Here is a 12,679-nt window from a genome sequence, read left to right on the forward strand (position 1 = left end):
AATTAAAATGAGAAGAAAAAAGAAAAACAAGCAAGGGAAACTTACCCTGGGGCTTATTCGACATTATCCCATGATGCCTCCACCAGAATACCTGACTAAATCTGGCCTCAGCTGAAGAGGAGAAGTCAGCGAGGAAGAAAAAAAAGCAAAACAATTATCCATCTGCGAATGAGCAGCAGACACTTAATTCAGGACTGCTGGGGACAAAGCCCCTTGTTTAGAGACTGTAATTAGGCAACAACATGGCGAGGAGGTTGGGAAGAGTCGGCGACGCCGGGGTGGAGTACACCTCTGGTCATCCGAGGAGAGAGAAAAATGGAGGGATGGAGATGAGTAGACAAGAAGGGGAAGAATGAGAGAGCAGACATGAGAAGGAAGGGAGTGTGTGTGTAAGTGTGTAAGTGTATAAGCGTGCTCGTGTGTGTGTGTGTGTGTGTGTGTGTTAGGCAGCATTCTGATGAGTGCAGGATCTCTGCCGACTCCCACCACCATTACAGCAGCGCAGAACATCGCCCCAGGGCTTTGGAATCAAACCCATTACATCTGATACTGGATTTCTCTCTGCTCAGAAGTAATGCAATGTGGACTCGCCTTCTCTAAAGCTGGCCAGTGTCGCATAGCATCGCTGCGCAAAGAGCTGCACCACAAGGAAAAAGAGGACAGGGGAGGAGGAGAGTGAGGGCCTGAGAGTCTGAGAAGGATTGTAGAGAGGGAGGCTCGCTGCAGCCGGAGGGGTCATTTCATATTTCAATTTTTTTTTTTTTATTATATTGAAACAAGGGCTGGCTGTCTCTAATAACTCGGAGGATATATGGGACTATGTACACATAAAGGGGCCCACGTATATGTTTATACAGAGGCCTTGTAGTCCATTTGCATAATTAACAGACTGGCATTTGAAAAGCAGAATGTCAGCACAAACAACCTTGGACACCAAACTACCCCGGGTCATTTTTTTCAGCCGTGTAATTGGCTCCTAATGCAGAGGAGTTAAACATAGAGATTTTCTGCCCTTAAAGCAAAAAAAAAAAAAAAATCTCCTCTTGTTAATGGGCTCAGCACTCCCAGATTCCTGCCGGTGATTATCACTCAGCTTGGACTTCTGGAAGTTGAGGAAAGGAGCTAAAATTATGGATCTCAAAATCTTCTATTCGCACCTTTGAATCCATCTTCCTTCAAATTTAACTGAGGCCACCTAATGGTTTTAAATGAGGACAGAAATGGTGTCTCATTCTGTGCAGGGTTTCTGGCAAGCCTGGCCTTCATTTTGTCTGAGCTGCACAGTAGTGGAGTGAAGGTAACACGTCCATCCATCTCTGCCTCTCTGCCTATTCATAGTGACATGTCTGATGTAATGTTTGTGTAAGCGACCATACTCTCTGTGGCTACACAGCCGCCTTTGCACATCATGTCTGCGCTGCGTCCTGAGCACACATCGCTTGACAGCTACATGCAATCTCAAGCAAATTGGCAGTATATAGAATGAAACTTTATGTAAGGCAGCGCTGCAGCTGATACTCAGCCAGAGAGGGTTTTGTGTGATAGCAGAACCTATTCTGGCTCCATAAGAGCACTGTTAGTTTCTTTATTGAGCCATACAGGGAAATGCTTATCAATAAAAGTCTTTAATGTCTTTCATTGAATTTGTTAATGGGGTTCAACCAACATATTGCTCTGCTAATTTATCAGACCTATACTGTATTATTATCACTCCCTTTGTTTACTATACAGGGATGTGATGATCCATTGTTCTGGATCAATACATCACGTGACATCGATACAAAGTGAAAACGTTGATCCTTTATTTTTGAAATTCCCCTGGCACGTCTGTGTCACCTTGACCATCCCAGCGCCCCTCCTTCCTAAACATTCAAACAGTGCTAGCACCAGGCACATAATGGCAAGCAGCCAAGAACAAGACGATGAGGATATTTACTCCCCTCTCCGGAAAAAATCAGCAGTGTGGAAATATTTTGGATTTCGGAGAAAAGACGGACATCACGACCCAATCACCATAATAAATGGTAGATCTGCAAAACTACAGATAAGTTCAAATTGAACATTTCTCTATGTGGCAAAATAGCATTTATTTGGGTTCGATTTTCTAGTTTTCTCTTGTCACAATGCTGTAAGGCACAAAACCCACTTGGTTAAGCTTAGGAAAACATCATGGTTTGGATTAAAATACCTGTTTCGGTAGCCACAAAAATGCCTGGAGATGGTCAGACTTCCTGTGAAAAAATAACCACTTTTGGTTGCCATTTAAACAGCTGGAACAGAGTCCCACAGACTCTAATTGCAGTAGCCCGTTTGGCAGCCTTATAGCCTGTGATATGCCACCTCCTTCCCCGCCCCCCCCTCATGTGTAAGTCAGATAATAAGCATATCATGTAAACGTGATACACCACATCTGGTGGACGCATCTGTCGTTTTCAGAAACGTTAACTGCTAACATTGTATCCTGGTGACTGGGCTTGAAATCTGGATCTCTCACTTAGCACCCCACCCAACTTCTTGCTGGTGCTACGGCAATATTAGATTCTTGGTTTCAACAATGTCAAGCTGAAAGAACAGACTACAATTCAACCTGTTGGGAGATGAAGCGACTTATACCAACGGTGTGTGTGGAAAAAGTATTAACAATACATGTAATTTGTTGAGTAGTTGAGGAAACGTCCCCTAGCCGCTAGGCTAATTTATGTAAAATGTTATAAGCTTAAGCTTACAATGGCGACTAGCAAAAAACAATTGTTTTGTTTCCTTGACAGTTGTTTTAAATTTTATACTTCTGTTAAGTGTTCTTGGTGTAAAAGCAACATTATGTAGAAATTGGCATTTTGTGCAATCTGGCGCCCCCCACAGTGCAACACCATTGCCATGAATACAACTCCCCTGGTCTGTATCAGTTTGTCAGACGTAATGTAGGTGCTAACTACAAGCACAACTCATTACGTCATGATGTTATGTGTTGAAATCTTGTATGTTGAAGTAAACATGTATGTAACGCTGTGATCCCACCCTCTCACTGAAGTTACATAGAGCAGAAACAAGTGGTAGGGGGGCGGAGTGGCTGAGACGGAGACACCATTCACCCTATGACAAGACACTTTACCATCACAATGAATTAGAAGCTGTTATTTTCAGGGAGAAAAGTTAGCTAATGTTGCTGTAAGCCATATCTTATGTGTGTCAGTGGAGTCAGTTTCAAGTAAATTATACTGCACGTAACTGCTTACAATTATTTATGTGTTGTTGTTTTTATGGCCAAAAGCAGAAAAGAGCGGGGCAGCTGGTGAAATTGTCTAATATCAATCATTAATTGATTCAAACTGAAATCATATAATGGCAGATTTTGTAATATCGGTAAATTTCGCATGGCATCGCTGCCCAAAGAATTGATATAATATCATATTGTGATGAAGCTGATGATTTACACCCCTATATGCTGTTCTCTGCCATTATATGAATGGAGACTCCAACCCAGCCAAATTTCCATAAACTTTTTTGGGTCTCTTTATTGTTTATTTAAGAAGCTTTTTGACTTTGACAAGAAACAATACATACATTATTTTACATAAATATAAAGAAATGGTAATCTGCACCAAAAAGCAACCATTGGCGACTTTATAAACCACTTCTATTTGTATGAAATTCAGCAACCATTAAACCTTTTTGGGGGCCTGTTTTGAAGGTACAATTATAGATTTATTGTTATGAAAAGCAGCAATGTTTTGTTAAAACTGGAGATATGCATTACAGAACCAATTATCAACTTTCAAATAGAGGTAAAAAAGCGTTTAAGGCCATTTCAGTTTTAATCCATACAGAAGCATCTCCTCCAGGAGTGGAGGTGCACTGTTGATTCCTTTATGCCTTCAGATGCACAGAAATGTTCCAGACACTTGTGGCTGTCTCTTGTCATCAAATCTGACATGCAAGTCAGGAAGCGTGAACTGAATAAAAAAGGAGAGAGAGAGAGAGGGGAAAAAAACACCCTCTGGCACCTGTCCTTCCAAGCCGTTCCCAAGAAAGAATTGAATTTTTCGGGATTTTTGCCGGACACCACATAGCCTTTGGGATGTAATCTCACATCCACACACCTATTAACCTTTACCAGCAGAGAAGTTGGAATGACTTTCAAGCTCCAGTGGGTCCAGTGCAGGATAATGACTGTGGTGAGTTCAGGTAATGTGGTTAGCGCGCTGTTGGGGCCAAGCTGTCAGCTCCGTGGCAGAGTTAGAGGTGGGGGAGGGGGGTAAGGAACTCGGAGGAGGCAGAGAGAGAGAGAGAGTTGGACCTGACAGGGCCTGGGAGCAGAGTCAGCGGCCTGGGATCAGTGGCATAGCCTGACTGGATCGGACATCTTCCAGCAGAGAGCTCTCTCCCGATGCCTTAACATCACGTGCAAACACACACACACACACACACACACACACACACACACACACACACACACACACACACACACACACACACACACACACACTCCTGCATGTTGACTGAATGTGCACATATACTGCATGTATCCAAACCCATTTCTGCTGCTCTTAATCTATCCTCTCTCTCCATCCCCTAAGTGAAGGTACTGTGGGGGGAGGGAGGGGTGTCCATGGCAGCCAGAGCTACATGACTTATTACTCATCCAGGCCTTTGGTGGACCTCGGAGCCGCGTCGATGCCTGCTGGCAGTAGCATGGAGCTGTGAACCCACACTCTCCTTGTTCTGCCTGTTAGCTTGTCAATCAGCCAGCCAGCCAGCCTGTCAGTCACTGAATCAGCCATGCAGTTCCCCCCTCCCTCCCCGGCCTCACCTCCCACCTTCCATCCCCCTGCTCCTAAAACTACATCACCTGAGGGGCCTCGGGATCGGCTCCTCACCCAGCTCCTCTCTCTTCCTGTCCGACTCGCATGCGGCAGACCCTCGGCCGTCACCCCTCCCGGTGCTCCCTCCTGCATGGTCTCCCATTTCACCGCAGGAGCCCTGACTCACACCCAGGCCAGTCGGAAAAATGAGCCAGCCATGCAGAAGAGATAAGATGCAGCGAGGGAAGGCACGCAACCAATAAAAAACACATCATTCAAAGTAAGGCGATAAAGTGGGGAAGTAAGAGGTCGAGGAGGATGTGTGGCTGTGTTAGAGGTGAGAGGAATGGCAGGAATATGTTTCACATCTACTTGGAAAGGCATAAAAAGCATTTTAAACATTTAACGTTTACCTAATGCTATTCTTAGAGTTTAAAGGTGCAGTGCGCCTAGTTTTTGATCACGCAAATTTGAAGGCACATTATATCAAATAGATGGAAATGCAGCAGTTTGTATGTGTTTCACATAATTGAAATAAATTCCAGGTTTACAACAGCAGCACCACTGATGTAAACTAAGGCTGTGACAATATCAGATTTTGCCTACACGACAAACAAATTCATGTTAACGATACCAATATCTATGGAAAATAAGAAGAAAAATGCCCTCAGTGAAATTTATCTGTAACTTTTATTTTACAAAATGTTTTGTCTTAACTTTGGCAAATAAATTACGCTCAAAATACAAGTGTAGGGAGGAGGAGAGAGAGCCGGCAAAACCACTTTGTACCCACAAGAGGGGATAGCATGATAGTCTCTGTAGCTTCAGCTGGCAGATATATAGTCCTAACAGCTGTTAGTGTAATAAATGACAAAAACAAACTCACAAAATGTCAAAAAATGAAATACTCTTACTTCTATGTTCCTTACTAAACAGATAAATACAACCATACACCTCCTATTTTCAAGTGTTCCCTCTTTAACTGAACTGAGACAAGCTTTAAACTAAAGTTGTCACGATATCAGATTTAAACTACATAATTATCGTGGCCAAACAAATTCACGATAATATTATCGTGATATCTATAGAAAATAAGGAAAAATGTGTTTAATTTAAATGTATCTTTAACTTTGTGTATTTGTCTCTTTTTATACCAAATAAATTACTCATTACTAAAAAAAGAACAATTACACTCAATAAATGATGAAAAGGCAACGAGATGAACAAATATACAAAAGATGTGTTAAGAAACTTTTTCATGTTTTTCCTTTCCATCATTGTTTTATATCGTCTCTTGTTTTATATCGTATGTAAAAGATCTTGAAAGTATAAAACCTCAAAGTCAGCGGCAACAGACGCTCCTCTCTCCCACAGAAAACACTGCTCCTGAAGTGCCTGAAAACGCCTCGTCAGTAGTCCCACCTATAATCTGTGACTTTGTGACATCACACCACGTCACCACGTCACACACTTGCATAATTCATGCTTATATTCACAGCAGAAGTGAAGCTAACTTGAAGTTGAAAACACAACAAAGCTGACAGGAGACATGGTAAGCGGGGCTGGATCAAGCGTGTGTGAGCTGACCAATCAGAGCAGACTGGGTACTCGGGAGGGGGGCCTTAAAGAGACAGGAGCTAAAACAGAGCGTTTCAGACAGAGGGGGAATGTAAACCTATTCAAGTAGTAACCCAAATTACAATTATGAACCTGAAAATGAGCATAATGTCTCCTTTAATATGATGTTATCGTCAGTGTCAGTAAATCGCAACACCCTTAATTTGAGCAAACCTTTACAGCACCAAAAAACATCAACTTCAATTTGGAATAAAACCAGGTTACAATCCTTTCTCCTAAATTTCAGTGCTGAGGGGATGCTTTGTCGACATTTGGCTCACAGATTATTCCTTGACGCTGAATATTCTTGAGATGAATTATGTCTTACGTGCTACGATATTAAAATGTTTTTTAATCTGGATCAAATGCTGAGATATTGAGCATCAAAGATTTGACACAACAGCTGGCGAGCGTCATCTTTTTCAAAATCTAATCCTAAAAGGGTCAGCTTACACAAACAACAACAAGCAAGAAAAACACTTTTGAGAACATGACTGAACACACTGATAGTGACACCGAAAGTCTAAACCTAATAATTTAAAGTTCTTGATTTAAAAATATAGATGTTTTGATTTATTTTTTCCGAGGCGAGAATAATTAGCGGCTTCGCTCATCCCTTTGCTTTCTAAACCCTGAACCTCTCTCTCTGGCCCATTTGCGTTGGTGTGTCGTCACAGGGCCAGGGGATTTAAGCTAAGCCATATCAGCAGCTGAAAAGGACTCCTCTGAGAAAATAACACTGGCCTGGATGTGGCAAATATATTGCTGTAATGCGTTTGCGTTCGCAGGGGCCAGAGATCAACAATGGAGCCAGCTGAGGCAGAAGCAGAGAGCTTTGCCTCTGGTAGAGTGCTCCTCAAGGACCCAGGATGCACATGTTGTAGTTTAGCACAGACATGTCATATTCTCAACAAGTACATGCTCCATTCAACCCTGAGCCGCATCGAAAGCAAGAGCAATGTCGGTTGCTAAGATCTAAAGTGTGTCTATCATAGGCAGCGGTTTTGAACCTGAATCTGCAAAGTGCAAGTCCACTCAGTCATGAAGGGAGACCCCAGGGACGGGTCGCATCGTTCCTCCTGATCCGGTCTCTCACGCCAATACATCAAACGCTCAAGCGCTTACACAGAAACACACACAGTCACACAAACATGCATGAGTGTGCACAGAGACATATTTTTACATAAAAGATTGATGTGAGGAGAAAACATGCATTTTTGATGAGTGGATCTCTGGAAACAGAGTAATTGTATTCTCTATTGTTTGTATTGTCGTATCATTGATTCTCAACATAAGGGTTGGGACCCTCCAAGAGGTAACAAGACATATCGAAGGGGTCAAAAGGTGGTTAACAGGTGAAAGAGGACCCAATTTTACATTAAAGTGTCTGTACAGGTGCTGGTGAATACCACTGCATATTTGACAAAAGTTGAAGAATCGGCCACTTGTCAAATTCATCCTAAAAACAAAAGGGGGCAGCATATCACTGGAGCAACCGCTAAGTGCTGGAAACTCTACCTGGCGTTAGCAGGTAAGCTCAGTTAAATGTGCAGCTAGCGGGCGTGTTAGCTGACTGTCAGAGCATCAGGGGAGCGTTTATGTTGTTTACCATCTGATCACCTCTTAAGATGCAAAGTGGCTAGGAGCTAGCTGGTTAGCATGCTAACTTCAATAGATGTCTTTGCAACACAATACATAGATGTCATCCAAATAGATTTCTCCATAGATTTCTTCACATTTTATTGATCATTTTAGTGGATTTTTGAATGTTTTTAACTCAAATTTTTTAAATATTGCTACTTTACATTGTCTCAACTGATGTCACTTGAGTCAGTGTCTGTTGGTGCTGAAGACTGCAAGTTTGAAAATGAAAAGATCTGTGGGTGTAGAGTTAAAAAGCTTAACAGACCTGTGTAGCTCTCTCCTCACCTCTGCTTGAGGCTACATTAACCACTACTAGCATAACGCTAACCTTCTACTCACATGCTCCTGGATTGGTCCCATTTTTTGAGTTACGGAGTCGTTCTTCTGACTTCTTCAGTGTTTTCAGGAGCTTTCAAGTCATAATGTGGAACATGTGTTTATTTTATTGCTCAGAGCATTTAAAAAGATAATATGTAGCAATTCTGCATTAAAATATCAAATGCAAATATCAAACTGATGCAACATGTGAATCAATAAAGAGTTTCTAACCATCAACCAAACATCTACTTTCGTCCACCGTGTTTCTGCTTATATCACTTCAAAGTCTGCAAGACGTGTATAAAAAAGTTCCAACTCGTGAGGGCGTTCATGCGAATATGCCAAGTTGAGATAACATTTGACTGATTTTCTCACATGTAATCACCATTATTTGCATGGTGGGAAATGTAGGCACCAGGTTTAAAGAAGGAAGAGTGCATGGAAAAAGAGTGTTACACTATAGAAGTGCAATGCTAAATTGGTGGCGTACACCTTTAAAAAAGTCCTCTGCTTATTCTAATACCGTGCTGTGAAACTGAGGATGGTTTCAGTTCTTCAGATGAGTAAAAAATATTGAAATAAAACAATCTGACAGGGCTCACAGACACCTGCATGATGATGATGAAGCCTCTACTGCCTGCATTCCTCTAGCTAACTCTCTCTCTCTCTCTCTCTTTTGCACTGAAACACACTTTAGTAAGGTCAAAACAGAAACAGGACTAATTGTGCATTCAGCCGGAGTCACACAATCTCTACCGTACAATTACGTGATCCTCCTCTCGCACGCGTTTCGCAGCCTAAACTCTGACCTCTGCACGACACTGCGTTATTGGATAATGACGACAGCGGCGTGTATGACAACAGTGTTGCTGCCACGCTGTGACAAATGGAGGGGATCGTGACAGAGATGTTAAGGAGGGGGAGAGGCTCATTTAAAGCGCGGCGCATGTTGGAGATGTGTGGGTCCGGCATGCAACGCAGCCTTAAGCAGAGTGTGACCTCCCAAGGACACACATAGGCCAGAATCCTTAACTTACACCAGGCAAGCGGGGACACCAGATATTAAAGGGGGACCGGCGGCGACAGGGAGAGTCACCCCCCTGGCTGGAACGCCTAATACCCTGCAGTGCAAGCTTTTATCTGGCAGACCTTAGTGGCCCACCTGAGAGCAGAGCCAGCTGGGGAGCAGAGTGTTAAGCTGTTGGCTGTCGCTGTGTCATGTCTGTGTGTTAACAGGAGGCCCAGGCTCTACTGCTGCTGCTGCTGCTGCTGCTGCTGTATCTGAGGGCTTCTGCGAGATGCGTGTTGCAGTTTGATGAGTGTTTCTTGCTGCAGTGCGAGAAAGAGAGAGAGAGAGAGAGAGAGAGAGAGAGAGAGAGAAGGAGAAAGAGGGGGAGAGAATCCCTCCCCATCCCAGCCTCACATTTCCTGCTGCTGCCAGCACGGTTGCATACACATGTGCACATATCTACACGCAGGCACGTGCACACAAACTCGAAAAAATGCAGACGTGCATGCCGGAGCAAACTTGCACGGGGATACACAAAGCGTGCACGCACACAGCGAGGGAGAGGAAGTGCTTCAGTGACCCAGCGTGGCGAGATAAGGCTGCTCTGCAATTCAGAAATATGCAACCTGCATGTTAACAACCCCTGGAGCGCAGCCTCCCCGGGGTGCTCTGCCTCCTCTCTCAGCCTCCCCACCTCCCTGCTCTCCGTGTGCCCATCCTCTCCCTCGCTCAGCAGACCTGCTCTCCGCCCATCCCTCCATCCCGCACCTCCACCTCACTTCACCTGACTGCAAACGCGCAGAGAGGACAGAGAGGAGAGGAAAATGGAGGATGGATGAGAGAGGGGGGGGGGTGAAAGAGAGATGTGCGTGCGTGCGACTGCAGAGAGGAGCCGAGCCGAGTTTTCCCGCTGTGTTTTCTCTGTTGGTCTGCAAGCATGTGCAGAGTCCCAGTGAGCTGCTTAGTGCAGAGCAGGGGCAAGAGGGCTCGGGGAGGCGAAACACAACATATGGAGGACTAATGAGGTTCTATTTGGAGGGCTTGTCGAAGAAAGGTTAGACGAGGCCACATATGAGGGGATGCGAGAGGGGTGGAGTTAGGGGAAAACAGAGGGATCAAAGTGGCCAGAAAAGGGAGGACGTTAGCCAGAGAGAGAGAGAGAGAGAGGACGAAGAGGGAGGGCTGGAGAGAAAAGAGGCACAAACAGAGAGAAAAAAGAGAGAAAGAGAGCTGAGATCCATTCTCAGTAGTGGAGGGAGATTGGCAGGCTTCCGCGCTGGAGATGCTATTGAGAGTGACACGTCCACACGACACAGCCGTAACACATTGGCTTTGATACTAATATCAGTCTTTTTAGTGGGAGGTTGATGAAATTTGCATTTAGATTGAAATGACTTGGGGACGGCCAGGAGACCACAGAGGGCCGCAGAAAGGAAGAGAGAGGCGAGAGAGGGGGGGAGGAGAGGGGCGGGGGGGCTGTGGGATGCTCCAGCTTTGCCTGCCCTCCACACACACACACACACACACACACACAGACACACCCTGCCCACTTGACAGCACATCCCCTCCTCACGCCCTCCACATGCCAACACACACTCACTGAGCAACGCACACCTATGAGGTCTGTGCAGATTTGATGCTGTTCTGCTGTATCCTCAGTCCCCTCCTGACTGGGTCAAGGATGCAGCTCTGCACAGCGGTCCACGTCTCCACATCCCTCCCTTCTCCAGCCACACACGCCTGACATTTGCATCGTCCAGAGACAGAGGAGCTACGAGGAGGAGGTGGGTAGCGTGCTCAATTTGCGTCTTAATCACATTAAAATGGCCCTGTGCAATTTTCTAAACAATTTAACGAGGGCTGCGCCGACTGAGACGGATCGCACTCTGTGTCCTAATATTGAGCCCTGCCCGCCTAATGGAAGCGAGAGCAGGCACTTTATTTCTCCTCACGCAATGATGGCACTGTATTGTCGAGCTAATATTATCATAGCATTAAATAATTTGCTACTTGGGGCTTCTAAAATAGGTTGTGTATTTGCCATAGTCATCGAATTTGCATTCAGTTTCATTATTGGAACGAGTGGAAGCTTTACATTTTCAGGGTCACCAAACAAAATCACGATTATTTATTTGCTTTACAGCTATTTCATCGTCCACGTCTGTAATGACATAATAACTATATTAAGGTCTTAAAATCTATTTTATCAATCCGCTTCTTACTATGAATGATCGGGCGCTACATGAACACAACTTTCAGCCAAAGTTAAAACACTTTTGGTGATTCCACATCAAAGAGAAAAGAAAGTTTCCATCTGAGCACCTCGCACTCGTTTGAAGTGGGTGGGGCTTATTTGGACAAGTGTCATGTCATCTACTTCCACGCACCAATCAGAATCAAGGAGATGCCGCTGTCGTTTTTAGGTTTCTTCAGAAATAATATCATAGAATTGTTTTGTCCCTCACCTTAAATTTGAATGTTGCATATGACATATGTTTTCACCTGTGTCTGTTTGTGTGTTTGTTGGTTTGTGAGCAGGAATACACAAAAAATACTAAACAGATTGCGACAAAACTTTAATCGGGGATTGGTCTCAGCCCAGAATAGGCCCCATTAACTTTTGGTACGGATCCTGATTAAGGACGGATCCAAAAAAAATTCTCACTTTCTTTAAAGAAATTTGGGGGAAGAAATTTTAATCAGAAGAGAAAATTCTTCATTTTTTAATACCTAAACAAACTAAATAATCAAACTCTCTTCGCTTTTGTGACTGAATAAACAAACAAACAAGGACAACACAATTTAATACTGTTTTTTGGCGGACCCTGCCACCTTTCTAGCTTCAAGTAGTGCTCTGGGGACCATATTTTCCTCTGAGTTCAACAAGTTGTTTATTCAGTTATGGAAAAGATAAATACTTCTGGGTTTGTATTTATCTCATTAATACTGTAGTTTGAGTAGAATGAGTCTGAATTACTCGTCCGAAACTACACAGTGCCCCTTTAACTTTGCTAGATAGGGCTTTTTTTTAAACATTTGTCTTTGGTAATAATGCATGGATCTTGATGAAAATAATCAGATGTATTTTAGGTGGCTAGTATCCAAGTGCCATTCTAGTTGTTGCTTATTTAGTCGTGACTATTCATTTCATATAATGTTGATTCTGGCTGCCTCTTTGGACAAAAGATGACAAAGGTAAGTACACTTTGGTTTCTCGTTATACCACCAGAGTAAAGAGCGGCTTCTTACCTAAGGCTGTGACTGGAATCGGACCCAGTGACAGGCATTA

Source organism: Pagrus pagrus (genome assembly GCF_965226575.1).
Source record: "Pagrus pagrus genome assembly, chromosome: 16".
Lineage (NCBI taxonomy): Eukaryota > Metazoa > Chordata > Actinopteri > Spariformes > Sparidae > Pagrus > Pagrus pagrus.